The sequence below is a fragment of the Polyodon spathula genome, chromosome 4 (genome assembly GCF_017654505.1).
Source record: "Polyodon spathula isolate WHYD16114869_AA chromosome 4, ASM1765450v1, whole genome shotgun sequence".
Classification (NCBI taxonomy): Eukaryota; Metazoa; Chordata; class Actinopteri; order Acipenseriformes; family Polyodontidae; genus Polyodon; species Polyodon spathula.
The window spans coordinates 51,496,658-51,512,285 of NC_054537.1; the positions used below are offsets into that span (position 1 = coordinate 51,496,658).

At 37.1% G+C, this 15,628-nt stretch overlaps 1 protein-coding gene across 2 annotated transcripts in view; it reads right to left on the reverse strand.

Moving 5' to 3' along the window:
- The window catches only part of scgn (secretagogin, EF-hand calcium binding protein), a 69,206-nt gene that overhangs the window by 9,040 nt on the left and 44,538 nt on the right, over positions 1-15,628 (reverse strand). The window lies entirely within an intron of this gene.

Consider the following 15,628-nt stretch of genomic DNA (forward strand, 5'->3'; position numbering starts at 1 on the left):
AACTGTATTCACATGGTATTTACTAAAGGGGATTCATTTTAGTTTGCACTTTAAAGTTATCGCTAATAAGTGCTGGCGGAACCTAGGCGTTAAGCACTTTTTCTGGCTGAAAACTATTTGGCATCACATATGCATTACTTCGATACAGAGTTTGTATGGTTAGGCTCCAAAGAGCTGCCGAAAATGAAATGAAATTAAAATTAAATCAAATGTTATTTATCTAACACCGTTCATACAAAAATCTCAAATCACTGTACAATAAATAGCATTAAAAAAAAAATCACAATAAAATACATTAGTATAAGGATTCCAAGGCGTGCCACATACACTAAACTGCCAACAATTAGACCATTGCATTTAATAAAGAATATTTTGAAAATGGCAATTAAAAAGAGATTTAAAACATGTGGTTTTAATTGTAAAAAAAAAAATAAAAATAGTTTGCATCAATAAAGCAATAACAAAATTTGAAAACAAAAATGTAATAACATTAGAATTAAAAAAAAGATATGTTTTCAGTCTTGACTTAACAGTAAGAGACCCAGCTTCCCTGACAGTAGAAGCAAAGCATTCCATAATGTAGGAGCTTTACAAGAAAAGGCCCTTAATCCTGTGTTTTTTTTAATTACAGCATGCCCTGCTGAAGCTCACAGGGAATTATAGTAAATTTCATACAGGGCTTGAAAATGGGCTTCTACTAGGTAGCTGGCTTCCCCAATATGATGGATGCTATTGATTGAGCTCATGTAGCACTGACACCACCAAGTGAAGCATATTTTCTGGAATAGGAAGCATTTTCATTCCCTGAATATACAAATGGTGTTTGACTCTCAAATGAGAATCCTGAATGTGGTTGACAGGTATCCTGGCAGTGCCCCACGGCAATTATATATTGAGACACAGTGATCTGTTTGATGATTTTGAGACCGGAAAATACCTTGTTGTAACTTTGCAATAACAATCTTGTTTACTTGTTAATTAGGTGATGCTTGCTATGGGCTAAGGGCTTTTACCCTTGTGGTTGATCCTAGCAGTCACAGAGCTCCAGTATAATATAGCACACACGTCTACACTTTCCATCATTGAGATCTGGATTGTTAAAAATTCAATTCAGATGTCTAGACAAATCAGGTGGTTGTGCGACAGTACAGTGCAACAAAAAGTCAGATCATTGTTGCATGCTCCATTTTGCACAACTTAGCTATGAACAATGGTTTATCAGGAGACATGTTACACAACCTTTACCCTGATCCACCTATGGAGCCTGCTCTTCTGGGTGAAAATACAGGAAAGGGAAGAGAAGTGAGGCTACATATTATCAATCAATATTTCTCGTGTAAGTACAATAAAAAAAAAAAAAAACTTTTATTTTATATAGTATGCTTTAAAGGGTCACATGGCCAACATATATAATGAGTATAGTGGTTCTCAATTAAAAAAAAAAAAAAATCAAGGCACATTTTGCCTTCTCCATTGCAATAGTTATTCAACAATTGTTTTTTGTTTTTGTTTTTGTTTTTTTAACATGTACACACATGCTATGACAAATTAAGATTATATAAACACTATAGAAAAAAACTTCTATACATAGTGCAGCATCTGCTTATTATTTATTTCATCTGGACTTTCTTCCAGGAGCATCCTCCTGTGATCGATAGGACATCCCTCCTCTCTGTCTTCACAAAACAATACTGCATGTGCATGGAAAACTGACATTTGTAGTTGAAGATGTTGGCTGTGCAGCTGTGGTTGTCACTGAAGCACCGCCCTTAGTCCAATAAGGTCCTTACTCCAGTAAGTGTGGAATTCAGGACTGTGATTACTGCTGCTCTCTGTTGATTTCCATTTGATATGGTGGCATCCCTGACTAGCGCCCTTCTCACCCGGATACTCATTTTCTCAGGATGGTCTGTTCTAGACAGATTCACAGTTGTGCCATATTCTCTCCATTTCTTAATAATGGACTTTACTGTGCTCCAGGGGATATTCAATGCCTTGGAAATGTTTTTATATCCTTCCCCTGATTGGTGCTTTTGAAGAACCTTATTCCGGATTTGCTTTGAATGTTCCTTCGTCTTCATGATATAGTTTTTGTTAGGAAATGTACTAACCAACTGTGGGACCTCCCGGAGACAGGTGTATTTAACCTGAAGTCATGTGAATCACCTTAATTGGTTGCACCAGAGCTTATTTAGGTGAGTCATAGCAAAGGGGGTGAATACTTATGCAATCAATTATTTTCTGTTTTAAATTTGTAATTAATTTAGAACAATTTACAGATTTTATTTTTCACTTTGACATTATGGACTTTTTTTGTTGATCAGTGGCAAAAACTCCTAATTAAATCCATTTTGATTCCATATTGTAAGACAATAAAATGTGGAAAAGTCCAAGGGGGGGGTGAATACTTTTGAGAGCCACTGTACATTTTTATGTATCTATAAGTCTAATAACTATGTTATGTTATTAACTTACTTGCATGCATAATGTGTTAATATAGAGCAGTGAACATTTCCTCTAAACAACAGGTTATATTAAGTTTGAATGGCCTAACAACAGCTATAAACATCAATAAATATTATAATTTCTTAGACTTGTTTTTATACTATTACATTGGTACAATAATTGAGTTGTTAAAAGATACCTTTTAATTCTTCAGTAAGATTGCAATTTTACATTAAGATGTTATGAAATACACTTTAGAAAAACAGTTAAGTGGTTTGTGTCATTTATGTAATTTACCTGTAGGTTGTGGAACTTGTCCTGGGGAGAGGAGCCTTTCAATTGTCCTTTCCAGACTGGTCAATTCCATTTGTCCTGATGGTCCTCCTCCTGTGCCTGTATCCCCAGACTAGTTCTAAGCAAGTGTCTCTTTAGTTTTTCTTTTAAGCTTAGTCCATTTTTTTTAGCATGTCTATGGGCCTTTGGCTGTGGCCCAGGGCATTGACCTTCTCTTATATTCCTGCCTATATTGCTTTCTGGAAGCAGCAGTTTTGGAGGAAGCTGTAGCAAACAAAGGTATTATAATTTGAGACAACCTCCTCCAGTAGAATTTCAAGCTCTGCCAGTCTCCTCCTGAGGCCTGTGTCTGTTGGTCATTTTGCCAATGTAAGCCACCTTCACCTTTCACAAAAAGCCACTTACAGACTTGCACTGTTAGGGCCTTTTATTTCCTGCATCTCTGGGGAAATCTCTGCAATTATCACGCACCTGGAATTACCACTCATTATAAATGAACGCTGTGACAGGGCAAAGCATTTTGCCTTGTTCAGGAGCGAAGTGTGGCCTCTCGCGGTGTACGCTAACTCCCACCCTGTGGGACATATTCCCTCAATATGTTATTATAACTGGATTAATTAATGAAACTGCTGTGTCTTAAGAAACTGCTGTGTCTTGAGAAAAGGGCCCCTTTATCCTGGCAGAAACAGTGAACTGAAGATGACCAGGGCTATGGGGGCATCTGGACTGGGTGAGGCTGAAAGGATAGCGACAAGACCTTAAAACTGCAAACACAAGCAGTTTGGTGCAAGGAAGACATAAAATATACATGCCAACAATTCCCAACTGCAACAACAAGCCATTGGATGAAAGGAAGTTATCAAAAGACAGATCTTATAGATCTGGGAGTTAATAAAGCAAGGTACACAAGTGACCTCATGAAAGTAGCTACTCAGCAGAGTGAAAAGACAACAAGTATCCAAGCAAAACTAAACATTAGGAGCTCCACATCGCATGCTAAACAAGGTGCTGTCACTCTGCCAAGCAAAGCTGCAACTCCGGGACTCGGATCCAAGAAGAGAAAGCAAGCTGCAAGCAAGTCAACAACCACAAGCGACGAGATGGAGAGGTCCTGCTGGAGAACTGCCTTAAAACCTACAGAGACTTTGATCAGACAAACAAGTTGGGTCTTCTGTTTTCACAGCCACAGTATCCAAAAATAAACTGTGCCCTGATACCTGTGCAGCTAAAGATTCAGCGAAGAGGACAGAGCGGACGGGCGCTGTTGTGGATCCTATTTGAGGACTGAAGACTTTGTTGCAGCTGTTTGTTGATTCTATCGAGAATTGAAGACTTTGTTGCTGAGAGGAGAGCCTTTTGTACTGGACACTTCAACAGATTAAGTTTCCAAACCAGCTGACCAAAAGTCTAAGCTTCAAGGATCCTCTGAGTATAATTCCAGTTGCATTTTCCTTTCGAGGAACTTAATTAATTAATTAATTTGCACACTTTGAGTGTGAAATAACTTTTAGTGAAACTTGCTGAACTATATGTAATCTACCGCATATTGTTTTATGAAGAATTTATTTTAAAAGTAAACTTGCTATATCCTTAATTTATATACCATTAATAAGAGTAATGTGATAAATTCTAAGATTGTCTGCACCATTTCAATTTAGTTCGTGTGTGTACGTGGGTGTGTATGGTCGTGTTCTTGTATCCCAGAGCTGGCTGCGCTTCCTGCTCCTTGCTACTCTCTGTTTGACGACATGTTGCTATTAGTAATGCCTTCTCCAAATTAAAGACTTATTTTATTTGTTTGATGTATAATATATAATGAAACGTAATTACATTTAATTATATAATTTATCACAATGTATCACACATGGGGATTGCATTCATTTGGAGTTCATTAGAACCTAATTTTTATTTTTAAACATCCTGTAGTTAGTTTCTGGATTATCAGACTATCAACGTCCATGCTCTGGTACATCCAAGATGTTCTGCCACTTTGCCATATTATTTGTTCGTGTTATTATTTTTGAGTTGGCAGAGCTTAGAGACCAAGAGCAGGATTTGATAAATGATAACTCCAGTGTTGATCAAGAAGTCGGTGTGTAGCATTGAATTTGGCATTTCAAGTGGTCGTTGTGCCTATTTCGTTATTAAATGATCATGCTAATGTGATTTCTGAAATTATGTTGATTTATGAAACAATGTTAATATCTTAATGTGCTTTTTGCGACAAATTCTTTTGTTTGCATGGGAATTTAAAAGCAAATCAGTGCTAATTGTCATAATTTATCAGGAGTTAATTTGCAATTGGAAAAAGAGTGTTTTAATTAAAAAAGAGTATATAACTCACCTTGAAACATGCATTTAACAGACCACGCCTGTGACACCGACAATACAAGGTGCACAAGAACAAGGTTATTTTCTGATAGACTACCTCAATAATTCAATATTTGTACTTAAGAAAATAGGTTTGCCTTTTCTATACTTGTGGTTATGAATTTGATTTATTCACTTATTTTAACCATTTGTAACCAGTGTGCTTTTTGACACCCTATATTCACGATAGATATGCCAGCATTATGCCTTTTTTTCAAAACGATAGTTACACACCACGCGTTTCACGTCACTGCGGAGTTGGCATCCCATGCCTACAGGTCGGGATGTTGACAGTGTGTGTTTGCATTATCTTTTTTATTTTTATTAATTTGGGGTCCAGCAGCCAGGTTTGTTATAACCGAAGGTTCATTGTAATGAAAGGCGTTATTGTGAGGGTGTACTGTATTTATGTACAGCCTACAATCGTACATACTAAAAAAGTAGATCTCATAAGAAAATATACTACAACCATTATACATAGATGGGTTGTGGTATTTTTTTCTTTTTAACCAAAAAAGATTGCAAAATGCACTTTAAAAGAGTAGTATATAGTAAGCTGTGGCAAAATATCCCCCCGAATGAAGGTAACTCACTAATGGGGTTTTATATATATATATATATATATATATATATATATATATATATATATATATATATATATATAGTACTGTGCAAAAGTTTTAGGCAGGTGTGAAAAAATGCTGTAAAGTAAGAATGCTTTCAAAAATAAACATGTTAATAGTTTATATTTATCAATTAACAAAATGCAAAGTGAGTGAACAGAAGAAAAATCTACATCAAATCAACAGTTGGTGTGACCACCCTTTGCTTTCAAATCAGCATCAATTCTTCTAGGCATACAGTTTTTGAAAGAACTCGGCAAGTAGGTTGGTCCATACATCTTGGAGAACTAACCACAGTTCTTCTGTGGATTTAGGCAGCCTCAGTTGCTTCTCTCCCTTCACGTAATGCCAGACAGGCTCGATGATGTTGAGATCAGGGCTCTGTGGGGGCCATACCCATCACTTCCAGGACTCCTTGTTCTTCTTTATGCTGAAGATAGTTCTTAATGACTTTCGCTGTATGTTTGGGGTCGTTGTCATGCTGCAGAATAAATTTGGGGCCAATCAGATGCCTCCCTGATGGTATTGCATGATGGAAGTATCTGCCTGTACTTCTCAGCATTGAGAAGACCATTAATTCTGACCAAATCCCCAACTCCATTTGCAGAAATGCAGCCCCAAACTTGCAAGGAACCTCCACCATGCTTCACTGTTGCCTGCAGACACTCATTCATGTACTGCTCTCCAGCCCTTCGGCAAACAAACTGCCTTCTGCTGCAGCCAAATATTTCAAATTTTGACTCATCAGTCCAGAGCACCTGCTGCCATTTTTCTGCACCCCAGTTCCTGTGTTTTTGTGCATAGTTGAGTCGCTTGGCCTTGTTTCCATGTCAGAGGAATGGCTTTTTGGCTGCAAGTCTTCCATGAATGCCACTTCTGACCAGACTTCTCCGGACAGTAGATGGGTATACCAGGGTCCCACTGTTTTCTGCCAATTCTGAGCTGATGGCACTGCTGGACATCTTCCTATTGTGAAGGGATGTGTCTTTCATCTGCTGCAGTAAGTTTCCTTGGCCGACCACTGCGTCTACAGTCCTCAACGTTGCCCGTTTCTTTGTGCTTCTTCAAAAGAGCTTGGACAGCTCATCTGGAAACTCCTGTCTGCCTTGAAATTTCGGCCTGGGAGAGACCTTGCTGATGCAGTATAACTACCTTGTGTCTTGTTGCTGTGCTCAGTCTTGCCATGGTGTAGGACTTTTGACAGTAAACTGTCTTCAACAACCTCACCTTGTTAGCTGAGTTTGGCTGTTCCTCACCCAGTTTTATTCCTCCTACACAGCTGTTTCTGTTTCAGTTAATGATTGTGTTTCAACCTACATATTGAATTGATGATCATTAGCACATGTTTGGTATAATTGTTTAATCATACACCTGACTATATGCCTACAAAATCCCTGACTTTGTGCAAGTGTACCTAGAAGAAATGATGCTGTTTTGAAGGCAAAGGGTGGTCACACCAAATATGGATTAGATTTAGATTTTTCTTCTGTTCACTCACTTTGCATTTAGTTAATTGATAAATATAATCTATTAACATGTCTATTTTTTAAAGCATTCTTACTTTACAGAATTTTTTCACACCTGCCTAAAACTTTTGCAGAGTACTGTATATATGTACTTTCCGATTTGTACCCACACGCCAGATATCATGAATAAGCATTTTATATGTGAAGTTATCAAAATAAATGCACATTCTGCATGACAAAAATCCACAATTTGAAATCAAGTTTACAAATTATACACAACATAGACATTTCCATTATTTTTTATTTCCATGTGGCTTCTGCTCACTGGTGGGAGAGCCATCTCCCTGTATGTTAGTAGTTTCCATAACAACAAATTATGCTTCCATTCATTTTTCTTGATCTCGTTAACATGAATTTTGATAAATGAGTTCCCCTTATCTAGTCGTTGAGACAGGAAGTGTTGTACGTGACCTGCGACAATAAAGCTGTTCAACGAGAAATGCGTTCATTAACAATCTCATCGACTCCATTTCAAGCATTAGCAGATTGATTTAATTAGTACTTTTCATTTGAAAATCATTTGCTAATAAAGCTTGTGTTACTATACCATGAGTTCAATACAGTAACACTGGTTTTTGAAAATTCTGCCCTAAGAGATTTACTTTCTGACTTCTCTGATTTCTCTTTTTGTTAAATATTTGTATACTTATTAAAATGTTACAATTGATTAAGTATTCCTCATGTCTAGTGTGTGTGTGTGTTCATAGTAAATCCTTGATCTTGCAACTTGTAACACATCAATTAAATATTTTTAATAAGAGAACTAATCAACCCAGATAAACTCTAAATGGTCAGTTATTGAATTGTTCCTACAACCCTCTTCAAGATGGCACAGACATTAAGTCTCATGTCTGGTTGGGGCGGCCATCCTGAGTGAGATTAAACCACACGTGCTTTAAAGACCCATGTTGATGAGTCATTGATCCCATTCACACTTGTGATATAAGGAGGCCTAGGGCTGCCTGAAGGCCGCCTTTTCTCATATGTGAATATTCCGAAAAAGAAAAGGCAATCCAGGTCCAGCCTAGATTTAAGATTTACCTAACCCTAACCCTAACCCTAACCCTAACCATTGCACACGGGATCCGTTCCGTCATTTAGCATCCGTCATCAAAAAAAGTCGTGCATCAGTCCATTTTACACTAGCTGCGTTAATATCTTTAAAGGCTTTGTAGTAACTATACCTAGTTTCAGTAGTTTAACAAAAAAATTTATACAATTTTGTTGTTAATTCTTACATAACTTTGAACACAAAAAATTTTTTAAATGTAGTATAAACTTAATAAGAACATAAGAACATAAGAAAGTTTACAAACGAGAGGAGGCCATTCGGCCCATCTTGCTCGTTTGGTTGTTAGTAGTTTATTGATCCCAAAATCTCATCAAGCAGCTTCTTGAAGGATCCCAGGGTGTCAGCTTCAATAACATTACTGGGGAGTTGATTCCAGACCCTCACAATTCTCTGTGTAAAAAAGTGTCTCCTATTTTCTGTTCTGAATGCCCCTTTGTCTAATCTCCATTTGTGACCCCTGGTCCTTGTTTCTTTTTTCAGGCTGAAAAAGTCCCTTGGGTCGACATTGTCAATACCTTTTAGAATTCTGAATTCTTGAATCAGGTCGCCACGTAGTCTTTGTTCAAGACTGAACAGATTCAATTTTTTAGCCTGTCTGCATATGACATGCCTTTTAAGCCCGGAATAATTCTGGTCACTCTTCTTTGCACTCTTTCTAGAGCAGCAATATCTTTTTTATAGCGAGGTGACCAGAACTGAACACAATATTCAAGATGAGGTCTTACTAGTGCATTGTACAGTTTTAACATTACTTCCCTTGATTTAAATTCAACACTTTTCACAATGTATCCGAGCACCTTGTTAGCCTTTTTTATAGCTTCCCCACATTGTCTAGATGAAGACATTTCTGAGTCAACAAAAACTCCTAGGTCTTTTTCATAGATTCCTTCTCCAATTTCAGTATCTCCCATATGATATTTAAAATGTACATTTTTATTTCCTACGTGCAGTACCTTACACTTTTCTCTATTAAATGTCATTTGCCATGTGTCTGCCCAGTTCTGAATCTTGTCTAGATCATTTTGAATAACCTTTGCTGCTGCAACAGTGTTTGCCACTCCTCCTACTTTTGTGTCGTCTGCAAATTTAACAAGTTTGCTTACTATACCAGAATCTAAATCATTAATGTAGATTAGGAATAGCAGAGGACCGAATACTGATCCCTGTGGTACACCACTGGTTACCACACTCCATTCTGAGATTTTTCCTCTAATCAGTACTTTCTATTTTCTACATGTTAACCACTCCCTAATCCATGTACATGTGTTTCCTTGAATCCCAACTTCGTTCAGTTTGAGAATTAATCTTTTGTGCGGCAAACGTTGATGGAAGCTAAGAAGTTTGCTATTATTACGTTTCTACAATAATGTTGTTATGCTCCTGTAATAAATAGATCTAAAAGTTGGGAAGCTAGCAAGGAACTATCGAAAATAATTTACCATATTGACATTTTACTCTGTGTATGGAGCCAGAAATTCCACCACTTTCATGTACTGCCCCTCTTTTCTGACTGTTAAGCCCTGACCGCTCTTGCCCTGTCACGCTTCTTTCTCTGATTTGTGTCTCCAGGTTAGGCTATCGTTTCTTTACTTCCTCGACTACAATTGAAATAAAAAGTATATGCTTAACCTATACTGCACAAAATCCACATGTTTATGTATGCTATCAGTTCATAATTTCATGTTTTATAACACATATCATTCATACCAAGTCCGTGGTAATGTCTTTCCATGTTTTCTTTTCTTTTTTAAGTCTTTGTAATCTTTGTTGGATTTATCATAAAGTAATTTTTGTTTGGCGACACACAAATTTAGATTTTCCATTTTGTTCAGGGAACTGCAAGAATCCACGTGTCTTCCCAGAGTTTTTTCAGTAAATGCCAATGATGTTTTTTTTTTTGTTTAGACGCTTGTTAAATTTGGATGAGTTATTGATCCAGTGGGCCTTTAGGCTGCTGTTTCGATGCGGCCCAGAGTCTGCAATCCCAGACCAAGGCCGGCCTTTACATATGTATGAACGCAAAGCAGACCCAAATCAATACACGTACCATTTATAAACATTAACACAACCAACGAAAACTTATCTGTCTAATAAAACTGTTTCCGGTTCAAGTTCAGAGCTGAATGAGGCTTCAGTTTACTTCAGTCGGTATCCAGAGCTGTTCAAAGATGCCGAAAGCAATAACAATCACCCCTAAAAATCAGTTCAATGAGTTTGGCAACGATGAATTTCACGTCGATGGTAATGTGCTGTTTTGTACTTCATGCAGCAAGGCTGTAGATTATGCTCACAGACAATTGTAGAACAGAGGGGAAGCGCTAAACATAAATTGAATGAAAGGAAACATAAACAACAGCAAATTTGGGATTCTTTTCTGTGCTCAATGCCAGCGTCTCAGACAATCTGGCTGGAGAATACTGCAGCTGTATGTTACGATAGCCATTCGGATGACGAAGACTAAGTGAGTTTATAACAGGGAGAGATCTGTGCTGACTCTGCTGGCGTGTTCACAGGCTGCAGGAAGAGGGCGGCAGTCGTCCAACAACCGCCTATGAGTCATGGCAGTGACACAGGGAGGTGGGAAAGTGGGGGTGTGGACTTTCCCCCTCTCTGAATGGCTGAGAGGCACGTCTTGGGAGATTGTTAGCCCTGTAAATGAATGCTCTGTTGTTTCCTCAGGTCTGCCCTGTTAAACGCGCCGAGAGTGCGGAAGCGCTGGTCAACGACCAAGAACCAGTGGGAGAGAAAGAAACAGAGGTTCAGAGCGAGACAGTGAGGGTGGGGAACCCTTGGGCAGACCCCTGATTAGTATATCAGAGCAGGCTAGTGAGCCGGCAGTGTAGGACGGTGATCCGGGTCGCACGGGCAGCGGCGACCGGGATATCGCTGCAAAGTGCAGCACCTTTTTCTTTGTAGTTTTTGTTACTGTTTTATTTTCCGTGTTTCTTTGTGCCTTCTGTTTTGAATTATTGTTTCGAAGCACCTGTAAGGGCGCCGGTATTGTGTACCATCGCTTGGTATGCCCGTGGTTCTGTTTACCATCGTTGGTAAATCAGACCACGGACCCACAGAGCCATCTGCGGGACTAAAGAAAAAACAGCACCCTGAAATAAAACTGGGCACCTGTGCGGTGTTGCCAAATTCACCTGTCTGTCTCCTGTGTCAGTGAATTACCCACCACCCTTCCACAGAGTTGAACTAACATGATTTTATTTTTATTTTGTTTATAACAAGTAAAAAAAAAGTTTGTTTTATTGATTAATGGCACTGTTAAGCTTGTAACTTGCACAGAATATGAAAGTTTAAACAATTTTATTTTCACTGTAATAATTCAATGCTTGTTATTGTGATTATTATTGTTAATGTTATTCTACTGGTGACAGAGCAGTGGTTTATTATGTATTGTGCATGTTGTTGTTATAACCATATGTTCGGTAATCTTCCAAGTGGAGCGGTAATGCTGATGTTCAGTCTTTACTTGTAATGGTTAGGGACTAGAGAATAATAATGACAATCGTCAGGTTTCCATGCGTGTCAATTTACATGAGAAATGGAGATGCGCATGCACTTTTGGGAGAATTACTCGGGTAAATCAGGTTTGTGGCTGAAAAAAAAAATGGCTAAAGAGAGGGATAGGGTAAATCTCATTTACTTGTGTACATGACAAAACACACAGGAAAATCCATGCCCAGTTTCACATGGAAACCTGCATGGTACAGTTAAATATATATATATATATATATATATATATATATATATATATATATATATATATATATATATATATATATATATATATATATATTCATCCATAACTTAAGTGTAAAGCCTGACATGTCATAAAACTAGAAAGATCCAGAGAAAACATAGATGGCAACCTTAACTGTTGGTAGTCAAATGACTTTGGCATCTCCGGCTGAGTAATGGCAAATGGCATTACAGTAGTTTGTTCAAAAATGCATTTTCAACAATGTGCCATACAAAGGAGACATCAGCTGTTAGTACTGAGATTGTTAAGGATGTCAAATGTTATTGAATTTAGTAATTACAACCACTTTTAGAATATGATCCCATACACACAAACAGACACCTGCTCTTACCAGAACAGTATTTTGTTTTTCTTTGTCTTTTTTCAAGTGAAAAACAAAGGCACCTGCAATCAGCTGCCATCTGTCTAAAACAGAGACGAGATAATTCCAGTTTTACTGTACTTACATAAGAGAAGAAAGCTTTTGTTTAGCCCAGAGGGTTTTTTTTTTTTTTTTTTTTTTTAATTATAGCTTCTTCAATTACCTAATATCATAGAGGCAGAGATAAAATTCTGCCGGTACTTATTTTACCTTCTTATGATCCAACCTGCATCCATTACATCCACTTTTATTCAGTCCAGTAGCTTTCTGTTAGAAAGCAGTCTTGTCACAACAACAACACAATCATTAAAATATTGATGTTAGTTCTTGGCAGCAAGATCTTGAGAAGTTATTTGGCAGCTTTCGGTCTGGAAAGTAAGGGGGCAATTTCATAGAACACTACGTATTTTGTATGGTGGTTAGAATTTATTGGTTTTGTAGTTTTAAAGTTATTTAAATTTTAACCCTTTGCGGTCTTATGCCAGACCAGGTCCGACATTACAGTTTTCCCTTTCCAGTCCGATGCCGGACCATGTCTGACATCATCAAAAAGACGTAAAGCACAGGTCTGGAGTCGTTTTTTCTCTGGAAAAAGCCAAGAAAACCTTTCAATGGATGAGTGAGACCGATAGGAGCCGAATGAAACCGAAAAAAGGGCATATCTCATAGCCCCATCCACTACAGCAATAACACACACATAACAAAGGAGGTAGCTGCTTCTGCATCCAGCACTCAAAGAATATCACAGGCATTTGCAAAGGTTTTTGAGATGTTATAGTAAGAAAATAATGACTTGGATTGCATTATTGAGATGATTTATCAGTATGCACATCTATAAAGAGGTATGTGAAAAATACAGCCAAGAAGGGGTGGGGCTTGGCTGGAGATACAGTACTAAGAGTCCTTTTGCTATTCAATGTCTTTTAAACCTGTTTTACTCTGAAAATTATATATATATATATATATATATATATATATATATATATATATATATATATATATATATATATATATATATATATAAACAGCATGTTTAAATCCCGTAACCACCATCTAATGTTATTTAACATAAAAGACAATGTTGTTCTTTGTTATTAACTTGAAATAAAGTTATCTGCAGATGCCATTTTCACTCCAAATGATTTGATTGGGTAATAAAAAACCTGTAAAACCATTTGTATTTAAAAAAAAAAAAAATTAGTTTAGATCTGCTGTGTGGTAAGTTTATACATTTTGGCAGTAATACACAAATTTAAACTAAACACTGGGGGTTAATTTTATTGATCAACATATTTGGTAGTTTTAGAACACAGGGCCTTATTTATGAAAGGGCACTACATTTGGAGGTCGCGCAAACATAAAATAGTGAGCCTAATGTGCACGATAAATCTAAATGTACTGCCTGTTTACTAACTAGAACGCATTCATTTACATGCACAGTATTTGACTGATTTACATACCATACCTTGCACACTACTATCACAGTATTGTGAGTGATAATTTAATATGCATGATAATGTCAGAGACTTACCAGTGACCATCGTGATATCTAAAGCCCCAGCAGTCCAGGCGTATCTTTTGGTCAGTAGCTTATTGTGAAGGTGGAGGTTGCTTCCATTGACCAACAATGATAGATCAACAGACAGAGCACTCAGCAGGGGACAGGCAGAGGCAACGTAAAGTGAAACTGCACTGCTTACCTTTTAATTTTAACATGTATTCCTTGTTTAGTGTAAAAAAAAAAAGTTTTCCTTCCTCCTTTAATACATACGACGGGCCGTCCATTAGTTTTTACAATTGCATTGATGTACTATATCGTTTTGGAATTCTTTAAAACAGCCTGCCTCTTTAATATAACACGTATATTCAACAGGTGCAGTCTGCACTGTATGAGTGGCATTCCCATTAAGCCAATCACAGCTCTCAGAGGTAGTAAAATGGTCAATCAAATAGTGCACAGGATCCATTTCCTCACACACATAGCACACATAATTTTGATTAGGATAGCAAAGTGACAGCTTGTTTAAACTATTTGTGTACAATTTAAAATGAATAGCCAAAAACTAGTTGTTTGTGTGGAGGCAGAACACAAAATTCTAAAATTTTAGAATGATTAATTGTTCAATGAATAATTTTGACAGCAAGGCAATATGTCTGATTTGCAGAGCAACAGTTGCAGTTATGAAAGATTATAACACGAAATGTCACTGTGACACGCTGCACAAAGCAATGTATTTTCAGTTTACTGGAAATGAAAGAAGCTACGGAGTCTCAACTAAAGGTTTTTCTGAAAATGAGAAGAAAATATGAAACTGCTGTGGATTCCATGAACAACACAACCACAGGAAAGGACTTTTTAACTTCAAGAAGCCATGGAAAGTGCACAATTACCTTGGATCCCTTACTGGGATTACAACAGATGGTGCACTGTGTATGACTGGACAAAAGAGTGGACTGGCTAGCAGAGTGCTGGAAAACATTAAAGAAAGAAATGTAGAAGTACCAATTTTCTTACATTGCATTCTACATCAACAGGCATTATGTTGAAAAGTTGCAGAATTAGAACATGTAATAAGCATTGTTATCAAGTGTGCCAGAAGAGAAGTACAAAGTGTCCTGATAAAAGTCATAAAAGGTTAATTTCATAGTGGCATAATATAAGTAAAATATTGAGACTTAGCATTATATCTGTTTGAGATTTCCATTGAAATAAAATACTCTTATATTACATTTGTGATATTGAGTTTTTTGTCTGTGTTCTAGGAAAGCTGCTTCTAATTATATCTGCCTATTTCTGTACTATAAAATAACTGAAGTAACATGTTGATTAATTGATTGAAACTATACCTGCATACTTATTGATGACGAGAAATCGTGCAGTGGGGGTAATGTGTTTTGTATAAAGTAGTATATTGGCCTACATACAATTTACATAGACATTTTCATGTACACTGTAAATATATTGTAAATAAGCCTTGTGGCTCGGGTTCATTTCACCCTTTTAAAGGACCGACACAGACACAGAGATGGAGGTTTTTGAAAGATTTTTAATAAAGAAAAAATAAACAAAACAGAAAACAAAAACCTAGCTGTATATGAGCACTAACTACCACAGACATGAACCTAACTAACAAACAGTACAGCTAAGCTGTTTACCTGTTAACACAA